The 14,426-nt window shown below is 38.1% G+C and overlaps 1 pseudogene; it reads right to left on the bottom strand.

The window, feature by feature from the left end:
- Positions 1–1,121: 1,121 nt before the first annotated feature.
- The window catches only part of LOC127672108 (voltage-dependent anion-selective channel protein 1-like), a 50,993-nt pseudogene continuing 37,688 nt past the window's right edge, over positions 1,122–14,426 (bottom strand).

The following is a 14,426-nucleotide window of genomic DNA, read 5'->3' as shown; positions in this document are numbered from 1 at the left end:
AATCTAAAAATGTGCAAATCATACCATTGATACATATTCAGGATTTCAATGTGTTTCTGCTTTGGGTTCTGAAAGGCTGATTCTGTAATTGCACATTTGTTGGAAGTAATAGTGTTACAAGATATTTCCTATCCAATGACATGGAGGCAGTGATTGGAGAGAAAGGGGGGAGGAGGAGCTAAGGGTTGGGAGGTGAGAGGAGAAGAAGCACTTGGCAGGGGAGAAGAACCAAGGAGCAATGGAGTTTATCCAAAGGTTAGAAAATTGGGATAAGACTTTTTTCTTTGTAAATTGGCATCTTGTAATTGTGAATTTCATATACACAAATACAATTGGTTATCTTTTTAAGATTATAATTAGAATGAGTGGGCACTGGGTGGAAGAGAGATAAACACTCAGGAACCAAACCGGTAGCTGGGACCTCCACTGGAGAGACAGCCAGGTGGGCAGGACTGCCAGGGAGCTTGGGTCACTGGGAGCAGGACCCCGCAAGTATCTCAAGAGTTGTCCCGGAGTTGGCGGAGTTGGCGGGAGGTTCATTTTAACTGATTCCTGTTACATAATGGCTCCACCATGATACCCTCCCCTATCCACTCTCAAATGGCCCAGACGAAACAGCTAACCACACCCTACGGACTTCTTTTAGTGTAAAACATGTAATTGATAGGCTAGGATGAAAACAGGGCATGATGAGAACAGGGGAAGGGTGATCTGTCTAAACACATCCCTTCCACATAGGTATGTACACACTTCTGAGCAGATAGGATTGGGACACCAGGGTTCTATACTGGCTCGGGAAGTCACAATTTCATTTGGGGACTGGATACAGATTTACAAAGGGTCCACACATTTCCAGCTTCAACTTGCCGCCGCCTGGCATCTCTAGTGGGATCCTCCCCCAACCCAAGTCTACAGCTAAAAATATCCCTTTCTACAACAAGGTTTCTGCTGTACCTCTGAAATGGTCAACACCTTAAAGCCAAGTCATCCTTAGCCTAGAAGTCTCACATGGTATTTTATCAACTCTTGCATCGCCAACATACAACATTAAAAGGTACATTAATTCTGAAGGTAGCTATGCTGCAAAAATAGTTTAAAATTAACGATTGTACCATATTCATTTATGCATGAAATTCCAGGCCTAAACCAAAATTGTGGCTGCCGGCATTGATGTTCCTGCCTGACAACATCAGAATGATATGTGGTTTTAGGGTTTGAGTGTGTACTCAAAGCCCATCAGACTGGAGTTGTTCACTTTGGCCAAAAAGCAGGCATCAGAATCGACCTGATATTTGACTGCTAGTCCAAAGGGGAGAGTCAGAGTTTCCTGCAGGTCAGGCAAGACTGACTTCTTGTTCACTTTCTGGTAAATGGAGCCACCAAAGTATGTCCCATCATTCACTTTAGTATAAAGCTGGACTTCCTCCATCTTGAAGCCAACTGTGAAGTTGCTCTGAATCATGTGGTACTTCCGAGGTCTCAAAACTTATCTAGTATCCAGCCCACCAATCCTCATAGGGGAGCACCAGAGTGCCCCAGATTGATGTCAAAGTCCACATCACAGACCAGGTTGATATGCTCACTCCTGTACCCTGTCTTGATTTTAGCATTCTTCTCCCAGTGTTAGGCAAGAAAGATGAAATCAAAGGTCAGATTTAGTCCATGAGCAAACTAGTCTTCCGCAGTGATCTCGGTGCCCAGGATGTTGTCTATGTCCACTTCTCTGTGTTAGTCCGTACTCAGTCCATCCGTACTTGGTTTCCAGATTGCAGTTCACTTTGGTGCTTTCCGTGTTGGCAGAGCCTGAGCTGGTAAATTCTAATCCAGTCTCGGACTTCGTTTTCAAATCAAGTTTAATTAAGCCAAAGCCATAGCCCTTGGCAAAGATATCCCTGGTGGACTTGCCAAGATCAGCACATGTGAGAGGCACAGCAGTATGTTCTCAGATGACCTCATGGTGGGAGCAGGGGCAGTTGGGGGGGCGCTATGAGGACTTGTATATTATAAAGATGTTTTAATATCAGAACAGACATTAGAGAATGTATTTCTTTGGGAAACAGCTATTTTCCAATATTTGCAAAGTTGATGAAATATTATGTGTTCCATCAATAAAGATCCATTCCAAGTAAGGGAAGCTTCTAAATGAATGGTAGAGCTCAGGAAAGAAAGAGATACAAAAAGACAGAAAGACAGATGATGTAGAAAGAAGACCACCCATGCATTGGGACAGCTCAATAAACGAGCTGAAGATGGACAGTTCATCAGACTGGCAGAGAGAAAATCTTGATTCAGAAGTGGGCATTGCTAGAGAACAGATTAGGACTGCAGCTATGAAGAATCATCACATAAACAGATCTTCATAAGAACATTTGCACAATTAAGTGTATAAGATTGATAGACTTCTATTGTAATAGTTAAACCGTGCACATTTTTTAGCTACAATGGCGCCTTTGTGATCTGTCTGGATTGTAAACACGCCATACACCTTTCATTTTTCATCTCTAAATGGAATACAGACACACCCTTGGTATACACCTTTAAAGTAAAATTAGTTTGTGGAAAGGAACAGCCATGATTGAATGGTGTGCAATTGAGGAAAGAAAAAAGTAATGAATCAAAAAGATCTGAGAGAATGGGAAAGAGACAGGATATATACAAATCTCAGGAGAAAAACTATTTAAGAGCAACACAGAGAGAGTTCAATTGGTCCGTGAGCTGGGTGTTCAGTCAGTTGGGAATCATTGCAATGAGTGCAGTGAAATGGAGTTGAGTTTCTTGGTCAGTTCATGCAGTTTAATGCAGGTCAGCAGAAGTAGTTGAAACCAGACAATAATAGGGAGACAGAAGATTAGAACAAATTGCCAGAGTTAGTTTTAGGTCAAACAGAGCAATTCAGTAAGAAGATGAGAGAAACCAGATTGAATCAGGCAGCTTGGAGAAAAATTTGAGTAGGAAGAGCTGAATTGAACCAGCCAGTCAGAGTTCAGTAAAAGAAAAATCTAGAAAGAGTGTACTTGTTCAGCAGTAAGCCTCTAAGCCAATAATTACATCTGAAAAATAAAAGGTACTTTTACAAAACCTCAATCCTGCTCTGTTTAAAAGAATATATTGATTTCCTATGACAAAATAGAATAAAATATAGTTCAGTTCCCTGTTTTGTGGATCTGATTTTTATCTTTTACCATAACATTACATACCAATTTGCCATTATTCTGAATTATGTTCAATTTCTTATTTTCTCACACAAGCCAAACACAAAAGTTGTTACATAATTTTGATGAAACACCCATTATTAGAACCTGGAATGATTGAACTTTTGAAAATCTATCTTTTTATATGCCATGTTTTTAGAGTGATATTGTTATACTCCCTGTCAGCATGGTAGTTATATTGGCCTCAGTAATTCTATACTATTAAGGATGACTTTGAACTCCCGATCTTCCTACTTCTACTCCCAACATGAGTTAGCATTATGTATAGTCATTATCATGGTAGAATTTGAGATTGTCTTTGTTATCAAAATTTATATAGGTATTATCATGGTAGAGTATGAGATTCTCTTCATTACCAAAATTATATTAGGATAGTTGGCACTCTTTTATTACACAGATTAATTTTATATTATTGGATACAAAAGAAATCCAAATATGCATTGTTGCTGATCAATTCCTTCTGGAGTTTTAGCTTCCTGAAAGTAAAAACTTTAAGCTAAGTCTCTAAAGCTCGCAAGATTTTCTAACTTCTAAATAGTCTTTCATGTAACATACATTGAAAGAAGATGGCATCAATGTATTTATGATCTGTTCACATTTGTTATATTCAGTTGTGGGTATTCAGTATTCTCCTTGTCATTAGAAAGTGACTTCCTGACAGCAAAATAGTATCTAAATATTATTTTCACTGACATAAACATATAGAACAATATAATAATAAATAATGACAGTATTCAATTGGAGGGGGCAAGAACTTTCTGTAGGTGACAATAAATCATCTACTAAATCCATAGCTGACTAGAAGACAGAGTATTAGACATGGGAAGTTTTCACTTTGTTTAATGATCAATTTGACACAACCTTGCATTACTTGGAAGAGAAACTTAACAGAGAATTATATAGATATACAGCCATGTCTTGAGTGCCAGTTCCTTTATTGTTAAACACATGGGAAGATCTAGCCCATTATAAGTAAAGTGATCCTCTAGGTGGGGAGTTCTCATCTATCTAAAAGGAGAAACTTGGTGAGACCAAACCAGTTTTCTCTTGGGCTATTTGCCTTGGCAGAATAGGATAAACTAGAGTACCAACTCATATCAAGCAGTCTTATAAAGCAGTATATTTCACAACTTTCCTTAGAAACTTTGGGCATAATGTTTGTTCTGTTCTTTTGAGATTCAAATCTTTCTTTTCACATTCATATTATACCTCTGACCTCTTATGGTATGGCATGAGAGTCATTCTCTTTAAATTTAAATAAAAAGGATGATAGAACTTCAACTTCCTATTGCTGAGACAAAATAGGAAAATAATTTCCCCAAGCAAGCTCTCTGTGAAGGACTTAATGCACATATGAGGATACATTTATACTGGAATGAACAAGGATATAAAGGAAAACCTTTATGAGGTAAAAACAATTATCATCAAAGAAGAGATGTGATCTGTCTAATGGATACTATTGACAATAAGCAGAGAATAAACTGTAATCCAGAATTAAGTGATACAAGAATTAAGATGGCGAAAAATGCAAAAATACAGGATGTATATCTAAGGTGTAGAGAACAGCTTTGTTAATGGCCACCTCGTTTGTATAGACAGAAAACTCACTAGAACATATTTCCTCAGTAACTGTAGACAGAATACAACAAGTCAGAAATATGTTATGCGTCTTTATAAAAACTATGGTATTATATGCTACTATAAACATTTGTACGGATATTGTATTGCAAACTATGCTTTTATTATTTTGTTATTATTACTTATGAGTTGATGTTCCTTAAGGGAAAATACTGCTCCTCAAAAGTTACTCCTCATTTCTTAGCTTTCCTCAGCAAACTCAAAATATTACGTGCAAGCAGATCAGCAAAATCTTACCATTATTCAGTATCTTAAAAAAGGAAGAAACATCAGCCTAATTCACAAATAATCATATAAGGACAGAGAAAAAAAGGAGGGAGGTGATTGGAGAATGGATGGAAAGAAGAAGGTTTATGGGACATATGGGGAGGGGGGATCCGGGAAAGGGGAAATCATTTGGAATGTAAACAAAGAATATAGAAAATAAAAATATTAAAAAAGTAAGAAAGTCATAAAAATAATTCAAAAGATATGAATAGGGAAGTTAGATTATTAAAGATGAGTTGAATGTTATTTTCTGAAAGAAGTGAAGAACACCCTGAACCAAAACACCTTTGTTCTTTATTCCTTGAAAGACCTATTTAGCAATAATGTTTGTTAGAGTTCACCTAGTATTGATTAGATGATAATGAAGTATCACATTGTTTATAGATCACTGCATGGTTATTTCCAGCTTTCTGTTTCACTCAATGTTCATGAAGAGGAATTACAACTTCCAGGCGACTGTTCTCAAGAGCAAACCCAAGGTAAATTAGTAGGCAAACCAACTTATATACATATAGCACTGGAGAAAATTGAAAAACACTGTTTCTAAATACTTAGAAAAAGCCCCATCTATGCCATCTGCAGACACCAAACTCCAACACTATTGTTGTTGCCAAGAAGCACTTGCTAACAGGAACTTGGTATGGCTGTTCCCTGAGAGGATCTACCAGCACCTGACCTTTAAAGATGAAGATACTCACAGCCAACCATCAAACTGAGTTCTTGGAACTGAAAGGAAGAGTTAGGGGAAGGACTGAGGGAGTAGAGGGGGATTGAAACTTCATAGGAAGAACATTATCTGGTAACAGGGTCACCAGCACTCCCAGAGACTAAAAGACCAACCAAAGATTATACATGGAGAGAGCCAGGACCCCAAATACATATATAGCAGAAGAAAGCCTTATCTGACATCAATAGGAGGGGAGGCCCTTGGTTCCATGGAAGTTTGATGCCGCAGAGGCATGAGTTGGTAAGGGGGTGAAAGTGTACCCTCATAGAGGCAAAAAAGAAGAGTGCAGATGGGATGGGTACGGTTTTTGAGGGGTAACCTGGAAGGGGGATATCATCTAAAATGTAAATGAATAAAATGATTTAAAAAATAAATAATCCCATGATTTCATATCCTACTGCAGTCCCTGAAGGAACACTCTGTGACCTGGTCATAGTTTTCTCTATGGACAGAAACAATTCCAGGACAGATTACTACTAAGGATTTCTAAAGGCATAGCGGCATATTAAGATTTGTTATTTCTTTTTTCAGAGACTTGAAGTTCTTGTCATACACATCTTTCACTTGTTTGGTTAGAGTCACACCAAGATACTTTATATTGTTTGTGACCATTGTAAAGGTTTTCATTTCCCTAATTTCTTTCTCAGCCTGTTTATCTTTTGAGTATAGGAAGGCTACTGATTTGTTTGAATTAATTTTATATCTGGCCACTTTAGTGAAGTTGTTTGTAAGATATAGGAGTTCTTTGTGGAGTTTTAATGCCACTTAAGTATAACATCATAGCATCTGCAAATAGTGATAGTTTGACTTCTTCCTTTCCTATTTGTATCCCTTTGAACTCCTTTTGTTGTCTAATTGCTCTAGCTAGAACTTGAGATACTATATTGAATAGACAAGAAGAGAGACAATAGCCTTTTCTACTCCCTGATTTTAGTAGGATTGCTTCAAGTTTCTCTCCATTTAGTTTGATGATTGCTACTGGTTTGCTGTATATTGCTTTTACTATGTTTAGGTATGGGCCTTAAATTCCTGATCTTTCTAAGACTTTTACCATGAAGGGATGCTGAACTTTGCCAAATGCTTTTGGTTCTAGTTGTAGTTAGCATGCAGAAGAATACAAACTGATCCATTCTTATCTCCTTGTACAAAGCTCAAGTCCAAGTGGATCAAGGATCTCCACATAAAACCAGATACACAGAAAGTAAGAGAAAAAAATTGGGGAAGAGCCTCTAGCACATGGGAACAGATGAAAACTTCCTGAACAGAACACTAATACCTTATACTCCAAGATCAAATATTGATAAATGGCAACTCATAAAATTACAATGTTTCTGTAAGGCAAAAGACACTGTCAATAATACAAAAATTGGGCAACCAACAAATTGGGCAAAGATCCTTACCAACTCTACATCTGAGAGAGGACTAATATCCAATATATATAAAGAATTCAAGAAGGTAGAATCCAGAGAACTACATAAGTCTATTAAAAATGGGGTACAGAGATAAACAAAGAATTTTCAACTGAGAAATACCGAATGTATAAGAAACACCTAAAGAAATGTTTGATATCATTAGTCATCAGGGAAATGCAAATCAAAACAACCCTGAGATTCCACTTCACAGTCAGAATGGGTATCATCAAAAGCTTATGTGACAACAGGTGTTGGTGAGGATGTGGAGAAAGAGGAACATTCCTCCACTGCTGCTGGGATTTCAAGCTGGTACAACCACTCTAGAAATCAGTTTAGCGGTTCCTTGGAAAATTGGACATAGTACTACTGGAGGACCAAGCTATGCAACTCCTGGGTAAACACTCAGAAGATTCTCCAACATGTATTAAGGACACATGTTCCACTATGTTCATACCAGTCTTATTTATAATATCTAGAAGCTGGAAGGAACCCAGATATCCCTCAACAGAGGAATAAATACAGAAAAATGTGTTACATTTACAAAATGGAGTACTGCTCTGCTATTAAAAACATTGAATTCATGAAATTCTTAGGTAAATGGATGGAATAAGAAAATATAATCCTGAGTGATGCAACCCAGTCACAAAAGAACACACATGGTATGCACTCACTGATAAGTAGAAGCTCAGAATACCCAAGATACAATTCACAGACTAAATCAAGCTTGAGAAGAAGGATGGATACTTTGGTCCTTCTTAGAAGAGGAAACAAAATACCCATTGGAGGAGATACAGAGATGAGGTGTGGAGCACAGAATGAAGAAAAGACAATCCAGAGACTGCCCCACCTGAGGATCCATCCCATATACAGTTACCAAACACAGACACAATGTTGGATGCCAACAAGTATTTTTGATAGGCGCCTGATATAGGTGCCTCATAAGTGACTCTGTCAGTACCTGACTAATACAGAAGTAGATACTCTTGACCACCATTGGACTGAGCACAAGGTCCCCATTGGAGAAGCTAGAGAAAGGACCAAAGGAGCTAAAGGAGTTTGCAGTCCCATAGGAGGAGCAACAATATGAACCAACCAGTACCTCCAGAGCTCCAATAGTCTAAACCTCTAACCAAAGAGTACATATGGAGTGACCCATGGTTCCAGCTTCTTATGTAGCAGAGGATTGTCTTGCTGGGCATCAAAGGGAGGAGAGGCCCTTGATTCTGAGATGGCTTGATGCCCCAGTGTAGGGGAATGCCAGGAAAGGGAAGCAGAAGTGGCTGGGTTTGTGAATAGGGGTAGGGGAATGGGATAGGGAGTTTTTGGAGGAGAAGCCAGGAAAGGGATAACATTTGAAATCTAAGTAAAGAAAATATCTAACTAAAAGAAAAAAGAGATTTGTTATTTTAAGAGATCACTGTTTAACAATGTTGAAGACAGAATAAATAGTGTAAATATGTGGTCATCTGGCAAATATTGGTTTAAGTACTTGCACTATAAATTCTCATGATACCCCAGTTTATATAATCTTGTGCATTTATATCTAGATAGCACATCTGGGTTCTAGTATTTCATCTTGAGTAGTAAATACAGGTTTTATAATTAAATCCTGCCCCCCCAATCACCGCCCCTTGCCATCGGATGTGGGAGACCTGTACCACATCTGGCACAGTGAAGACACCACTTCCTGATACTCTCTAGAGAACAGACAGGAGCAGGGTATTAGAGAACCTACAATAGCAGGGCATTTGAGAATTGGCAGGAGCAGGGCATTCGACCCTTGCGAAGTCTGCCACGGGGGAGATTCCATTACCTGATACTTCCTGGAGAATCAGCTGTTTGCAAAGCATTGGACAGAAAGATAATCCCAAGAGTACAGAAACACAGGCTTGCAGGATAGAGAAGATAGTGTCAGCAAGACCAGGTAACACCAGAGATAACTAGATGGCCAAAGGCAAACGCAAGATCATTACAAACAGAAACCAATTCAACATGGCACCATCAGAACCCAGCTCTCCCACAGCAGCCAATCCTGCACACTCCATCACATCAGAAAAGCAAGAACCAGATTTAAAATCACATCTCATATCTCTGATGGAGGACTTCAAGAAGGACATAAATAACTCCCTTAAAGAAATACAAGAGAACATGGGTCAACAGGTAGAAGCACAAAAATCCCTTAAAGAAAGATAAGAGAATATGGATCAAAAGGTAGAAGGCCTTAAAGAGGAAACACAAAAATCTCTTAAAGAAATACGGGAGAATATGGGTCAACAGGTTGAAGCCTTTAAAGAGGCAATACAAAAATCTCATAGGGAATTATGGGAGAACATGGTTCAACATGCAAAAACCCTTAAAGAAGAATCACAAAAATCCCTAAAAGAAACACAGGGGAACACGGATCAACAGGTAGAAGCCATTAAAGAGGAAACACAAAAATTCTTTTAAGAATTTCAGGAAAAAACAAACAAACAAGTGAAGGTACTGAACAAAACTATCCAGGAACTAAACCTGGAAATAGAATCAACAAAGAAATCACAAAGTGAGACATCTCTGAAAATAGAAAACCTTGGAAAGAATTCAGGAGATATAAATGGGAGCATCAACAACAGAATACAAGAGATAGAAGAATCTCAGATGCTGAAGATTCCATAGGAATCCATTGACTCAGCAGTCAAAGAAAATGCAAAACGCAAAATGCAAAAAATCTTGTAACCCAAAACATCCAGGAACTCCAGGACACAATGAGAAGACCAAACCTAAGGATTATAGGAATAGAAGAAAGCGAGGATTTACATCTTAAAGGCCCAATAAATATCTTCAACAAAATTATAGAAGAAAATGTCCCTAACCTAAAAAAAGAGAAGCCCAAGACCATACAGGAAGTCTACAGAACTCCAAACAGATTGGACCAGAGCAGAAATTCCTCCAGCCACACAATAATCAAAATACCAAATGAACTAAACAAAGAAAGAATATTAAAAGCAGTAAGAGAAAACCGTCAAGTAACATATAAAGGCAGACCTATCAGAATTACACCAGACTTCTCATCAGAGACTATGAAAGCCAGAAGAGCCTGGGCAGATATCATACAGATCCTAAAAGAACATAAATGTCAGTCCAGACTACTATACCCACCAAAACTTTCAGTTACCTTAGATAGTGAAAACAAGGCATTCCATGACAAAAGCAAATTTACACAGTATCTTTCCACAAATCCAGCTCTGCAAAGGATAGTGAGTGGAAAATACCAACACAAGAAGATAGAAGATAGCTAAACAACCAGAATGTCACCTTTAACTAAGAAGATAACAGTAAGCAACAATCATGTTTCCTTAATATCTCTTAATAACAACGGTCTCAATTCCCCTATAAAAAGACATAGACTAACAGATTGGATATGTAAACAGGACCCAACGTTTTACTGCATACAAGAAACCTACCTCAGTGACAAAGACAGTCACTACTTCAGAGTCAAAGGATGGAAAACAATTTTTCAAGCTAATGGTCCCAAAAAACAAGCTGGTGTGGCCATTCTTATACTGGATAAAATTGACTTTCAACCAACAGTTGTCAAAAAAGATAATGAGGGAAACTTCATACTGGTCAAAGGAAAAGTCTACCAAGATGAACTCTCAATTCTGAACATCTATGCTCTGAATGCAAAGGCACCCACATTCATAAAAGAAAATTTACTAAAGCTCAAAGTACACATTTCACCCCACACAATAATAGTGGGAGACTTCAACACCCCACTGTCAAAAATGGACAAGTCATGGAACCAGAAACTAGACAGAGATACAATGAAACTAACTGAAGTTATGGACCAAGTGGATCTAACAAATATTTATAGAACATTCTACTCTAAAGCAAAAGAATATACCTTCTTCTCAGCACCTCATGGTACCTTCTCCAAAACTGGTAATATAATTGGTCACAAAACAGGCCTCAACAGATATAGAAATATTGAAATTATTCTATGTATCTTATCAGATCACCACGGTCTAAGGCTGGTCGTAAGCTCAAACAAAAGCAATGGAAAACATGCATACACATGGACTTTGAACAATGCTCATCTCAATGATAGCTTGGTCAAGGAAGAAATAAAGAAAGAAATTAGAGACAAATGAACACACATCATACCAAAATTTATGGGACACAATGAAAGCAGTGCTAAGAGGAAAACTCATAGGCCTGTGTGCCTCCAAAAAGAGAATGGAGAGAGTTTACACTAGCAGCTTGATAGTGAACTTGAAGGCTCTAAAACAAAAGGAAGCAAATACCCACAAGAGTGTTTGATGGCATGAAATAATCAAACTTAGAGCCGAAATCAACTAAGCAGAAACAAAAAGGGCTTTAGAAAGAATCAACAAAACAAGGAGGTGGTTCTTTGAAAAAATCAACAAGATAGATAAACCCTTAGCCAGACTAACCAGGGGGCACGGAGACAGCTTCCAAATTAATAAAATCTGAAATGAAAAGGGAGACATAACAACAGAAACTGTGGAAATTCAAAAAATCAACAGACTCTACTACAAGAGTTTATACTCAACAAAGTTTGAAAACCTGGATGAAATGGTTAACTTTCTTTTTTTTTAAATATTTTTATTTTCTATATTCTTTGTTTACATTCCAAATGATTTCCCCTTCACCGGATAATCCCTCCCCATATGTCCCATAAACCTTCTCTCCATCCCTTCTCCAATCACCTCCCTCCTTTTTTTCTCTGTCCTTATATTCCCCTCCAATGCTAGATCAATCCTTTCCAGGATCAGGACCTTCTCCATAATTCTTCATGGGAGTCATTTGTTATGTGATTTGTGCCTTGGGTATTCAGGGCTTCTGGGTTACTTAATATCCACTTATCAGAGATTGCATCCATGTGTATTATTTTGTGAATGGGTTACCTCACTTAGGATGATATTTTCCAGATCAAACCATTTGCCTAAAAATGTTGTGAATTCATTGTTTCTAATTGCTGAACAGTATTCCATTGTGTAAATATACCACATTTTCTGTATCCATTCCTCCTTTGAGGGGCAACTGAGTTCTTTCCAGCTTCTGGCTATTATAAATAGGGCTGCTATGAACATAATGGAGCATGTGTCTTTATTGCATGCCAGGGAATCCTTTGGGTATATGCCCAGGAAAGGTATAGCAGGGTCCTCTGGAAGTCTCATGTCCAGTTTTCTGAGGAACCACCAGACTGATTTCCAAAGTGGTTGTACCATCTTACAACCCCACCAGCAGTGGAGGAGTGTTCCTCTTTCTCCACATCCTCGCCAACACCTGCTGTCTTCTGAGTTTTTTACCTTAGCCATTCTGACTGGTGTAAGGTGAAATCTCAGGGTTGTTTTGATCTGCATTTCCCTAATGACTAATGATGCTGAGCACTTCTTAAGGTGCCTCTTGGCCATCTGAATTTCTTCAGGTGAAAATTTTTTGTTTAGATCTGTACCCCATTTTTTAATAGGGTTATTTGGATCCCTGGGGTCTAACTTCTTGAGTTCTTTGTATATATTGGATATTAGCCCTCTATCAGATGTAGGGTTGGTGAATATCCTTTCCCAATTTGATGGTTGCCGTTTAGTCCTTTTAACAGTGATCTTTGCCTTACAGAAACTTTGTAATTTTATGAGGTCCCATTTGTCAATTCTTGATCTTAGAGCATAAGCTATTGGTGATCTGTTCAGGAACTTTTCCCCCGTGCCCATGTCCTCTAGGGTCTTCCCCAGTTTCTTTTCTATTAGTTTCAGTGTGTCTGGTTTTACATGGAGGTCCTTTATCCACTTGGAGTGAAGTTTATAGTACATGGAGATAAGAATGGATCAATTCTCATTCTTCTGCATGCTGACCTCCAATTGAACCAGCACCATTTGTCGAAAAGGCTATCTTTTTTCCACTGGATGTTTTTGGCTCCTTTGTCGAAGATCAAGTGACCATAGGTGTGTGGGTTCATTTCTGGATCTTCAATTCTCTATTTGCAGATGACATGATAGTCTACTTAAGTGACCCGAAAACCTCCACCAGAGAACTCCTACAGCTGATAAACAACTTCAGCAAAGTGGCTAGTTATAAAATCAACTCAAGCAAATCAGTTGCCTTCCTATACTCAAAGGATAAGCAGGCTGAGAAAGAAGTTAGGGAAATGACACCGTTCACAATAGACACAAACAATATTAATATCTTGGTGTGACTCTAACCAAACAAGTGAAAGATCTATATGTCAAGGACTTCAGGTCTCTGAAGAAGGAAGTCGAAGAAGACCTCAGAAAATGGAAAAATCTGCCATGCTCGTGGATCGGCAGGATTAATATAGTTAAAATGGCCATCTTGCCAAAAGCAATCTACAGATTCAATGCAATCCCCATCAAAATCCCAACTCAGTTCTTCACAGAGTTAGAAAAAGCAATTCTCAAATTCATCTGGAATAACAAAAAACCCAGGATAGCTAAAACTATTCTCAACAACAAAAGAAATTCTGGGGGAATCAGTATCCCTGACTTCAAGCAATACTACAGAGCAATAGTGTTAAAAACTGCATGGTATTGGTACAGTGACAGACAAGTGGAACAATGGTTAACTTTCTAGATACATACCAGGTGCCAATGTTAAACAAGATCAGATAAACCATCTAAATAGTCCAATAAGCCCTGAAGAAATAGAAACAGTCATTCATAGTCTCCCTTCAAAAAAAAAAAAAAAAAAAAAAAAAAAAAAAAAAAAAAAAGCACAGGACCAGATGGGTTTAGCAGGGAATTCTATCAGATCTTCAAAGAAGAGTTGAACCTATACTCTTCAAACTTTTCCACGAAATAGAAACTCAAGGAAACTACCCAACTTATTCTATGAAGTCACAATCACTCTTATATCTAATCCAAACAAAGACCAAACAAGGAAGGAGAACTTCAGACCAATCTCCCTCATGAACATTGATGCCAAAATACTGAACAAAATCCTGGCCAACTGAATCCAAGAATGCATCAGAACTATAATTCACCACGATCCGATAGGCTTCATCCCAGGAATGCAGAGATGGTTCAATATATGGAAATCCATCAATGTAATTCACTACATAAGCAAACTAAAGCAAAAAAAAAAAAAATCACATGGTCATTTCATTAGATGCTGAAAAGACTTTTGACCAGATTCAGCATCTTTTCATGATAA

This window comes from Apodemus sylvaticus, chromosome 21, assembly GCF_947179515.1.
Source record: "Apodemus sylvaticus chromosome 21, mApoSyl1.1, whole genome shotgun sequence".
Taxonomy (NCBI): Eukaryota; Metazoa; Chordata; class Mammalia; order Rodentia; family Muridae; genus Apodemus; species Apodemus sylvaticus.
The sequence above is the reverse complement of the archived record's forward strand: the minus strand, read 5'-3'. Positions and strand labels throughout refer to the sequence as shown.